The following is a 12,654-nucleotide window of genomic DNA, read 5'->3' on the forward strand; positions in this document are numbered from 1 at the left end:
AAGATAAGCAACCACTTTATCTAATAACATTACTATTGGCATTCAAAACTTTACTTCAAAACTTTTAACAAATATATACAACCATTATAATCATAAACATCACTATGACAATCATAATTTTACTTCACTATAATTGTGTTCAGCTCTGTTAACAAAAATATACAACCATTATTTTCATAAACATCACTATTGGCAATTAGAATTTTACTTCATCTTAATTGTGTTCAGTACTGTCAATACAATATATCTCAATTTTTATTAAAAACACAATTTTTGGCAACTAAAACGTTTACTTCTGGTAATTACTGTTAATTATACTTTACATCACCATAATCATGTTCAGCACTACCAAAAACGTTCCACCACAATCATAATCATATTTAGCACCATTAACCTCTCACCCTCATCATTTTTAACACCGTCAACGGAAACGTACCATCATCATAATAATAAAACTCACCATCGTCATGTTCAGCACCGTCACAATTGTCAAAAAATATATACTTCAACATACTAGTAATCATGTTCAGCACCATCAACAAAATTGTATCTTCATCGTCATCTTGACATTTTAAACCTTACTTCTTCATGATCATTCTCATGAACAGAAATGTACCACCATCATAATCAATTACATAGCTTTCGGCTATTTAAACTTTACTTCACCATCGTGATGTTCAGCACCGCTAACAAATACTGGCATTGGCTACTACAACTTTATTTCAAGTTTCAACATATTCAGCACCGTCAACAGAAACGTCCCACCATCGTAATCATTAACATGACTGCCGTCAGTTTAACCGTGACCTCACCGTCATCATATCCAGTACCATCACCGGAAACGTACCACCATCGTAATCATTAACATCCTGCCGTCAGTTAAACCATTACTTCACCATCACCATGTTCAACACCGTCAAAAGAAACGTATCACCATTATAATCTTTATTATCACTGTTGTCAATTAAAACTTAAGTTCACCATCTTCATGTATAGCAACATCACCAAAAATGTATCTCCATCTTTGTCATTAACATCACTATTGTCAAGTAAAACGTTACTTCACCATCATCATGTTCAGCTTCATCAACAAAAATGTAACTTCCATCTTTGTCATTAACATCACTTTTGTCAAGTAAAACCTTACTTCACCATCGTCACTATCACCACAATGAACAGAAACGTACCATCATCATAATCAATTGCATATCTTTCGTGAATTAAAACTTTTTTCGCCATCGTCATGCTTAGCCCCGAACAAATATGTGCTACCATTATAATCATTAACATCACAATTGGCTATTTAAATTTTATTTCATCATTATCATGTTCAGCACCGTTAACGAAAACGTACCACCATCATAATCATTAACATCGCTGTCATCAGTTAAACTGTTTCTTCACCATCACCACGTTCAGCACAATTAACGGATTCGTACCACCATCATAATCATTAACATCGCTGTCGTCAGTTAAAACGTTGCCTCAACATCATCATTTTCAGCACCGTCAACGAAAACGTATTACTATCATAATCATTAGAATCACTGTCATCAGTTAAAACGTAACATCACCATCTTCATGACAGCACCATCAACAGCAATATACTTCCATTTTCATCATTAACATCACTATTGTTAGCTGAAATTTTACTTCATCATAATCATGTTCAGCACCGTCAACAAAGTTTAAACACCATCTTTATCTTTAACATCTCTATTGTCAAGTAAAACTTTACTTCAACATAATCATGTTCAGCACCATCAACAAAAATGTATCCCCATCTTGATCATTGATATATATTTAGGCAATATAAACTTTACTGCACCATCATCATGCTAAGCACAATAACCAGAAACGTATCACCATTATAATCAATAACATATCTTTCGTCTATTTAACCCTACTTCAACATCAACATTCTCAGCACTACCATAAAAATGTACCATCATCATAAAGTATCTTCATCTTTATCATTATTAACACCATAGTATTCAAACATAATACAGTAAACAGTTGTTACAGGTATGCAGAAATTTCGTTCTAACCCTCTTACGGATTAAAGCAAAAGGATATCATGAAGTAACCTTTGAAATTTATCACTCTTCGCATTAATTCATCTTCAAATTCTTTCTTGCCTGTCTAAAACTTTGGATTTCTTCCTTTATGGCTTCACGACAGGAATACTCTGTCTTTGAGCAGATTTGTCTCATTTCAACAGTTGTGATGTTCTGGAACCGTCCAAGTATCTCTGCAATTACCTCCTTTCCCAAAACACATTCTACGTACCAGTTTGCGTACATAACATTTTGCTGCAGTTTAGTGTTCATCTGCTTTGCATCAGAGAAAATTGATTGCTGGTATGATAGTTTTAATGGACGTGTAACATGCATAAAGTAAGTATCAGATAAGTAAGTTTGGATTAAATAATAAACGTCCGGAGAGAGATATTCATCGGCAAAGCCTATCAAATCCTGTCGCTTCATATTGCATGGATTCTTTAAAAAGTTGTTATGCAAATCGTTACATACGTGTTTTCCCATAACAATATTGTAGACAACTGCATCCAAATCTTCAGTAAATATAATATTTTTTAGTCCAAATGAAAGATCAGTGTTTAAGTCATTTTTGTAAACTTTAATGATTTCTTTGAAGATATATTGCCTGATCTGTACAGGCGAAACGTGGTATTCCATCAATCTCCTGTCTTCCAATATCATCTTTTCATACAGGCATATCAATGGTCCACATGATGTTGAATCTGTCGGACTTGGAAATATTCCATTATCCATCAGGTTTTCTACTTTCCATACCGTTAGGTGGCTCTCGAAATGTTCCAGTAATATTTGATTGTTTAGAAATTTACAAAGGAGATCCAATACATCATGATTGGGGTCTTTTCCAAGTGGATCAAGATAATATATATATCTCTCTTTAGGTTTGATGACTATTAATACCCAATGATTACTATCAACATTGGCAGGTACAAAAATTAAATCATTGTTCAACCAAGCTTTAGAAGTATCTGGTTTTCTCACGAAAGTTGACGAAAATGTGGCATTATACCACACAGCAGGAAGAAACATGTTATTTTCAGATTTCGATTTCAAAGTTTCTAAATAAGCATCAATATTCAGGTCGGAAAAGTCGTCCAACAAAAATCTGTTGGTCTCCTCTTTACTCAAATGAAGTGATCCAACACAAACCGGCGCTTTGAAATTTTTGATAAGGTTTTTCTCTTCTTCACAGAGGAAAAGTGATAATGGATCGTTATCATTTTTACATATATATTGTTCCTTTATTAGTGCAAACTTGCTAGCCTCTGCTTCATATCCAGACTGCTTCGTGTTCTTTTCTAGAAACATAACACATTCATTGGTGTTACGAATTGCTTCGTAAACCTGACCTACGTTTATTTGGCAAACTGTTCCATGTCTTTCTACCAACAATATGTGTACTGCTTCCGATGCGTATTTAAAAATAACTGTTCCTGAGTTTGAGACGATTGCCCTTGGATTATATATCGACATAAGTGATTCCAACTGCTCAAGTTTTAAAATGTCGAGACAGTCCTTCACAATCATAGTCCTGGCCCGATTTATCACGTACTCTTCTTTAGTTAAAGATTGTTCTCCACACATATTGCAGGTCGACAGTTTGCGGGAAGTAACGGATGAATTTACTGGATTATTGAACATTTGACAATCATGTAACAAGTGCTGCTCACAATCTGTACCTTTATTGTCACAGTTACAGCAATGATAGGATCTTATGCTAGTAATTCCAAAGTTTTCATACAGTGCTGCGGGACAGTTGTTGGAAAAATAAGTTAAAACTTTTTTTGAAATGTCTGCAATGGAAGTATCAACCACCGAACCCATAACCTCTTGGATAAGTTTATAGGCCTTCCAAGAGTGTATCTGTATTTCCTCCGTAATCGTAATTTGTTGCATCAGTTGGAAAAGCATATCTTTCCTCACGCTCAGACCTACAGAGAATTGAATGGTGTTTTCTAATTTCTTCCAGCCTTCACACTCAATTATGGACATTATTACATCTGGAAGGTAATGGTGGCATATGGCTTCATCATCCGGAATTTGTTCGTTCTGCAGAAGGTATGAATCTTTCAAAAGATTAGCATCATCGTAAACTTTAAATGAGCAATCATTAATCTGTATTTGAGGACCTCCATCTGTCTTGACATATGTATAATGTCCATTTCTTGGACTAGTTCCATGGTGAATTACAACACCAGTAAGCCTGTATAAAAGATCCGTTTGTGTAGACATGTATTTTCCCATATTCAAAATTCTGTCAATTGATATTGGTTTCCTTTTCTTTCTTGTTATGTTGTTCATTGACGTGTGGCGCACCAGACAGATTGACAGATCTGATGGCACATTTATTAAACGAATATGTCGCCATCTCTTTACACCATTACAGCAGGTTGCTTCTATTCTTTCGTCTTCGAAATATCTATCCAATAAATCCTGAAAAAAAGTTATGTTAACATTTGAAAAAAAACATTGATTTTAAAGCATAAGAACAAAACCAACCGTAACAAGTATATGAAAAGCATATGGTCAGAAATTTATTGAAATGAAACTATTCAACAATAATCAATACGAAATTGATTGATGCACATATAACTCAAGCAGGTGTTTAAATTTTAATACACATGAGGTCTTCATGAGCTTTTTTTTTTAACCTTTAATAAAGTGATAGGTTATTTACTATATTATCGGTACCAAATTTACTGTACATTAATATTGTTGGCCTTAGCTTTCTACGGTCTGCACTGTTGACCTTGATAATAATGTCAGTTCAGGTTCAAGTTCGTAGCAATCTTTTCTGAGTATATGTTCAAATGAAAAGTTATGTCAGAAGCTGTTAAAGATAGGGAAATATCAATGGTTTATATACTGCCTTAGATTTTTAGAATGTTTAGATTGGAGACCAAAACGATTTAGCTTTCGGTTGTTGTTCATAGCTTTCTTTTTAAAACGAAAGAGAATTTCTTTCTGTAAGATATATTATTCATTACTGTTTGCTGTATAATTACGTTTCAATTTGCATAAGGGCAGTCTATTTGTAGATGTGTGGGATAAGAATGATTGCTGTTATAGTTATTACTGGTTTCTAATCACCTATCAGTGTCACCAAAACATTATAGAATAACGACATATGCAGATTTTGCGAAATTGTTACATGTAGGAATTTGTGAATATGAAAGTGAAACTATAACGACAGCAGTTGCACATGTTTTTAAACTCCGCACTACAAGAAAATCTAAACTGTGTACATTACAAGTATTTATTTTGCGAATACACATATAATATTTATATATTTTAAGTGGACCACTGACCATAACTAGACATTTCATTGATGAGTTTATCCCAAAACACCTGTCTACAGATGGTTTGGTCTATAATAAGCGAACGGGTTAAACTCCGCCCAGTCAGGTGAAATTAATCAAGTAATAGTAAGCTGTAATCCATAAACATGTTTAGGCATAAGTTTAAGGATAAAAGAGTGGCGACAGATACCAGATGGACCGAAAATAAACTAACATGTTTTATCCCGCCACATTCTGTATCTGCCTGTCCCAAGTCAGGAGCCTGTAATTCAGTGGTTGTCGTTTGTTGATATGTTACACATATTTGTTTTTTGTTCATTTTTTTTACATAATTAGGACGTTAGTTTTCTCGTTTGAAAACGATGCTCAATGCTCCTTGATGCGCCTCTATGCTCTTCGACTTTTAATTTGTTTGGCTTTCTAAATATTTTGATCTGAGCGTCACTGATTAGTCTTATGTAGACGAAACGCGCGCCTGGCGCATTAAATCATAAGCCTGGTACCTTTGATAACTATTGAATTTTTTCACATTGTCATTTCGAGGCCTCTTATAGCTCACTATGCGGTGTGGGCTTTGCTCATTGTTGAAGGCCATACACGGTAACTTATTGTTGTTTATTACTGTGTCATTTGGTCTCTTGTGGAGATTTGTCTCATTGGCACTCATACCACATCTTCTTTTTTATATTGACAACGCAATGGCTAAAAAAGAAAAGACAAAAGACAAATAATAGTACACAAGACACAGCATAGAAAACTAAAAACAAAGCAACAAGAACAACACCAAAAACTGGGGTGATCTCAGGGGTTTTGGAAGTAGGCAGATCCTGCTTCACATATAGCACCCGTCGTGTTGCTTATGTTATTACAAACCCGGGAAATTGTCTAATTCGGTAGGTCAAATTTGTGAAAAGGGAACGGGATTATAGTTACAACATAAGGAACTTATTTACAAAGGGCTGATTTCAACTTCGCCATTTGGAACTCATGGTTTAATAGCTCCCTTGTGATCCAAGACAAGTAGAGACTATCATAGTACTGTTGAAATTATACATGTACTTTTGTGCATCAGCGCTGTCTGTATGAAACGTCATGGCATCTATGTGTGAATGTTATTGTCACTCCGGATCCGTCATTAAATCGTTCATTGGTATAGACATCTTTTTCATCTTAATATACACAACGCATTCTTCAATATACGATCACGAGGTTAGTGCCGTGCGTGTTTACCGACATTTCCGTTTACAGTTTTCGGATTAGCCATATCAATCAATAATTATTAATCATGTTGCCTTAATAATTTGGATACGATGAGAAAGGTTCCGATTAATTTTGCCAGGAAGAATCTTGTGAAGGAAAAAAAAGCATTATCAACTAGAGGCTCTAAATAGCCTGTGTCGCTCACCTTAATCTATGTGCGTATTAAACAAAGGACATACATTATAGACAATAATTCCAATATGTAAGAATAGAATTCATGACAAAATTGTGTTTTTGTGATGGTGATGTGTTTGTAGATCTTACTTTACTGAACATCATTGCTGTTTACAATTATATCTATCTATAATGAACTTGGCTCAGTATTTTCAGAGGAAAATATTTTGTAAAAAGTAACAAAAATTTACAAAATTTACGAAAATTGTTAAAAATTGACTGTAAAGGGCAATTTCTACTTAACGGGTCAAATGTTTATTTTGGTCAAGTTGACTTATTTGTAGCTCTTACTTTGCTGTACATTATTGCTGTTTACAGTTTTTCTCTATCTATAATAATATTGAAGATAACAAAAAAATTGAAAATTTTCTTAAAATTACCAATTCAGGGGTAGAAACCCAACAACGGATTGCTTGATTTGTCTGAAAATTTCAGGACAAATAGATATTGACCTAATGAAGAATTTTGTCACTTGTCAAATTGCTGTAAATGCTTTGGTTTATATAAGCCACAAATTGCATTTTACCCCTATACTAGCCATGTCGGCCATCTTGGTTGGCAGGTGGGGTCATCGGACACATTTTTTAAAAAAGATACCAGAACGATGCTTGTGGCCAAGTTTGGTTAAATTTGTCTCAGTAGTTTCAGATGAGAAGATTTTTGTAAAAGATACCACATAATTAACGAAAAGTTGAGTAAAATTGTAAAATTTACTTTAAAGAGCAACATCTTCTTTTTTAAAATAACTCCTAAAGAGTTCAATTGGAAATTTTGATCATGTTGACTTATTTGTAGAGCTTACATTGCTTAACACTTTTGCTGTTTACAGTTATCTCTATCTTTTATATTATTCAAGATCATTTCCTAAATCTGCAAAAATTCCCTACATATTTCCTGAAATTTTCAGATACATCAGACAACCTGCCCCTGATCTGATATGGAACGTTCTGAACTTTTATTGCGGTCAATTTGTTCGCAACTATTGATTGTGCCTACACACGCGTAAAACAAAAATTAACATACTTGTACGGTGTAAAAAACATTAAGCAACATACATTTTGACAATAAAAGAAGGAAAGTTGAAGAATTAATGTTTAATTATATTTCTATTTTTTACTTATAATTTAGTGAATATTTCACCTTTTGGTTTATTATATGTTTATTGATTGCAATGAAAAGAAGTAAATTTATCTTTTAAATATACCATTAGAGATATGTTTTAAAAATTGGGCGCAACAATGCATCACCTAGTCTGTAACCGATATTTGGCTTTAGAAATCTTGTTAAAAGTGATACTGTCAGCTTTTCACATTAGTCAACACGTTCTTGCATTAAAAACCGTTGTAGAAAAAGGGATTTAAGCTTAATGCCTGGTACAAGATAGCAACAGGAACATTCATTACCATTTTGAGACAAAAGCATGGGCAAATATAAAAGTAAGACAAAGTGTAACGGACTGCTAAGCGAATAGACGAACGGACATATAAACAACAAAATATAAACTAGCTTATTGCAGACAAGGAATAAAGTATGATAAAAAGATAAACTTACCACGTTGTTCTTTTCATACGACTACATTAGAAATATCCATATAAATTGAACATCCATCAGAACCACGCATAAAAAAACTTCACAAAGTGTCCATTCCAAACAGTTATCATAGTATGGAAAACGCATCGAATTTAATACATTGTAGCAACTCCTTTTAAGTTTTCATTTCTTTTGGCGGGAAACATTGAACTGAGACGCAGTAATATATATTGTTCAAACGCGGACCTCTCAGAAGCGCCCAGCAACTGCTCTGAGGGTCTGGATGGAATTTACAGTATAAAGTGTATGAAACATTATATATATAAAAGTTTAGAAAATGAAGAATATTTCGGGAAAGCTGAGAGACTTATGAAATGCAAATCATTATATACTTGAAACTCCCGTACATGTAATATATATAACATGGTTCTTACGACTAAACATATTTAAACAAACGAATCCGAATGATGAGTTTGTTTAAATATTTTAATGAGTTAGACACGTGGTATATATCATTCGTAATATAAATAAAATGATTGACAGCTTGAACTAAATTAATATTAGAAATTGATCACGTTACCGTTTTATCCAATGAGATGGAAGCTCTCGCAAGTAAATTTTGCGCCCCGTGTATGATGATCTATGATCGTATTCGCAGGTAATTTCATTATGCCATCAGAAAGTAAAAATAAATGTCGGATTCCAGCAAGTTGAACCAGGATTAAATAATTATTCTAATGACGGTTACATTTGGTTTTTTTCGGTGGTTTTCAAGATATAATACAAATCAATTATATTTTACAGGTTGTTCATCTCATTGACAAAAATGCATATTTACACATTTAAAGTTTTCATACAAACTGCTTTAAAGCCATGTCACATTTTATCGGTTGTACTAATTCGCTTTAAAGCTGCACGAACTGTTTGTCACTAGATGAAAATAAAAACAACCCTCAATCAATTAATCCTTGTGCTGAGAACAATTTAATGTCTGTAAGTATAACAGAGTATATATCCTCCAATGTGTAATCTTGAACTTTTTTTAACAGAAAACGATTTCTGCGTTCTAAGGACTGGTTGAAGATTCATATTCTTGGAATTCTAAGTATTCAAATTGGAAAAAAAAGATGTATGGTATTATTTTTCTTTTATTTTTTTTTATTGATTTGTTGTCTGTTTAATTAGAAAAATATCTTGCTATAAAGTTTTGAAATGAACTGCATTTAAAGTACATCTTTTTTGTACTGAACAGTGAAATTCGTTCTTTTTGAATGTCAGATGTGTAGAGTATAACACTCTGTTTTCACTTATTTGATTTAGACCATTAAGAAATATGCAATGTGTAAATTGCAGGTTGATACATGAACCTGGGATGTTAAATAATGACTTGTATTCTGTTCACAGCTTGTGCTTTGCTGGTAAATTGAGAAAATTTACCAGTAGTTGTGTTAATTTGCACCCCCCCCCCCCCTCCACCCTCCCCGCATTAAATGAAACACTTAGCATATTTTGTTTATACATTAATATTACTATAATCTGAAAAAAGAAAACTTTAGCAGGGCGAGGCCACTAGGCAATATGTCCTCTTTGCGACCAGCTAATAAGGTTAAAGCCTAGGGAAGGAATCGAACCTTCGTACCCTGATAAAGTCATCTTTTATATCCCTTAAAATTACATGTTTCTTTAATAAAATAGATTTGTGTTATGAAAGTTTTAGGAAAAAACAGGATGGCCTTAGATAGTACATACATGTATCAATAGAAATATTGATTCACACTAAATCATGTCAACATGTAAAAAATCGCGAATTGGGTTGTAAAATTATCGAAACCGTCTACATGGATGAGCTGACTCTAAATATATTGGTTCTGTGGCAAGGTAGGAAGATCCTGCTTGACATGTGACATCTGTAGTGTTGCTGAATAAATAATTTTAAGCTTACGATTTTTTTTTCATTCAGTGCCGTTTAAAAATTTCATTTGGCTTTTTCTAATTAAGTTATTCATATAATGTACACTGTACATTTAAGACAAAAAAAAACACCTCAGGATGGCGACAAAATAACAAGGCGAAATGAATTTTATCTACTGATACTCTTGAAAAAATCATAGACAGGGACTTAAAATCTACCAAAAAACATACAAACGATTTCTATCAATTGATTTTTATCCGACCAGAGCCTCTTAAAATGCATTTTGGGGGTTAGGACCTTCTTGGAATTGAAGGGGTTCAAAGTTGGTATTAATCTTTTATTACGTGTCCACCGTACATTCTTTCGTCAAGTCTCGCCAGCTCCATACGGCAAAAATCGACACCGGACATAGCTCAAATGAAAGGTAATGAATCAAAGCAGGACCCACTGAAATGATTTTTTGGGGGTTAGGACCTTCTGGGAATTGAAGGGGTTCAAAGTTGGTATTATTGTTTTTTTTACGTTTCCACCGTACATTCTTTCGGCAAGTCTCGCCAGCTCCGTACGGCAAAGTTCGACACCGGACATAGCTCAAATGAAAGGTAATGAATCAGAGCAGGACCCACTGAAATGATTTTTTGGGGGTTAGGACCTTCTGGGAATTGAAGGGGTTCAAAGTTGGTATTATTTTTTTTTTACGTTTCCACCGTACATTCTTTCGGCAAGTCTCGCCAGCTCCGTACGGCAAAGTTCGACACCGGACATAGCTCAAATGAAAGGTAATGAATCAGAGCAGGACCTACTGAAATGATTTTTTGGGGGTTCGGACTTTCTGGGGATTGAAAGGGTTCAAAGTTGGTATTATTTTTTTTTTTTACGTTTCCACCGTACATTCTTTCGGCAAGACTCGCCAGCTCCGTACGGCAAAGTTCGACACCGGACATAGCTCAAATGAAAGGTAATGAATCAGAGCAGGACCCACTAAAATGATTTTTTGGGGGTTAGGACCTTCTGGGAATTGAAGGGGTTCAAAGTTGGTATTATTTTTTTTTTACGTTTCCACCGTACATTCTTTCGGCAAGTCTCGCCAGCTCCGTACGGCAAAGTTCGACACCGGACATAGCTCAAATGAAAGGTAATGAATCAGAGCAGGACCCACTGAAATGATTTTTTGGGGGTTAGGACCTTCTGGGAATTGAAGGGGTTCAAAGTTGGTATTATTTTTTTTTACGTTTCCACCGTACATTCTTTCGGCAAGTCTCACCAGCTCCGTACGGCAAAGTTCGACACCGGATATAGCTCAAATGAAAGGTAATGAATCAGAGCAGGACCTACTGAAATGATTTTTTGGGGGTTAGGACTTTCTTGGGATTGAAAGGGTTCAAAGTTGGTATTATTTTTTTTTTTACGTTTCCACCGTACATTCTTTCGGCAAGTCTCGCCAGCTCCGTACGGCAAAGTTCGACACCGGACATAGCTCAAATGAAAGGTAATGAATCAGAGCAGGACCTACTGAAATGATTTTTTGGGGGTTAGGACTTTCTTGGGATTGAAAGGGTTCAAAGTTGGTATTATTTTTTTTTTTACGTTTCCACCGTACATTCTTTCGGCAAGTCTCGCCAGCTCCGTACGGCAAAGTTCGACACCGGACATAGCTCAAATGAAAGGTAATGAATCAGAGCAGGACCCACTGAAATGATTTTTTGGGGGTTAGGACCTTCTGGGGATTGAAAGGGTTCAAAGTTGGTATTATTTTTTTTTTACGTTTCCACCGTACATTCTTTCGGCAAGTCTCGCCAGCTCCGTACGGCAAAGTTCGACACCGGACATAGCTCAAATGAAAGGTAATGAATCAGAGCAGGACCCACTGAAATGATTTTTTGGGGGTCAGGACCTTCTGGGAATTGAAGAGGTTCAAAGTTGGTATTATTTTTTTTTTACGTTTCCACCGTACATTTTTTGGGGGTTAGGACCTTCTGGGAATTGAAGGGGTTCAAAATTGACATTCAAAGTGTACGGTTTTTTTTTAAACAAAAAAATCTTTACATTTCTTTTAAGTAAGGATGCATGCCATACAAAATAGTGCACGTATACTTTCAATTCAAAATATTGTTTGTGGGCATGAAATGTACTCTTACAGTTTGTTATTTTGTATGTTTTCATTTTCAGTATAGGGAATAGACATTAAAAGTTCCTTTTCTAGAAAATAAAGGATATTCGAGGATGCCGAGTGTATGGAAAGCCAGTATATAGTTATTCTTTCGCACATAATATTTTTCTTATTTCGTTTATTTGAAAGCTGATACATTGTACAAAGGAACAAGTTTAAGTGAACTCACATTAGATAGTTATTCTATGCTCCGCCTACGACAGTAAAGCCCATAATATTATCTGGTTTTTGTGTTCGTTCGTTAATTCATTT

At 34.6% G+C, this 12,654-nt stretch overlaps 1 long non-coding RNA gene across 1 annotated transcript; it reads right to left on the reverse strand.

Moving 5' to 3' along the window:
• Positions 1–10,567: 10,567 nt before the first annotated feature.
• LOC127719547 (uncharacterized) lies at positions 10,568–11,136 on the reverse strand. The gene is made up of 2 exons (XR_007990361.1): positions 11,062–11,136; positions 10,568–10,884 (listed from the first exon to the last, which is right to left on the reverse strand). It is a non-coding gene; the product is annotated as an uncharacterized LOC127719547 (long non-coding RNA).
• Between the last annotated feature and the right edge of the window lie 1,518 nt (positions 11,137–12,654).

The sequence above is a fragment of the Mytilus californianus genome, unplaced genomic scaffold, assembly GCF_021869535.1.
Source record: "Mytilus californianus isolate M0D057914Y unplaced genomic scaffold, xbMytCali1.0.p SCAF_11, whole genome shotgun sequence".
Taxonomy (NCBI): Eukaryota; Metazoa; Mollusca; class Bivalvia; order Mytilida; family Mytilidae; genus Mytilus; species Mytilus californianus.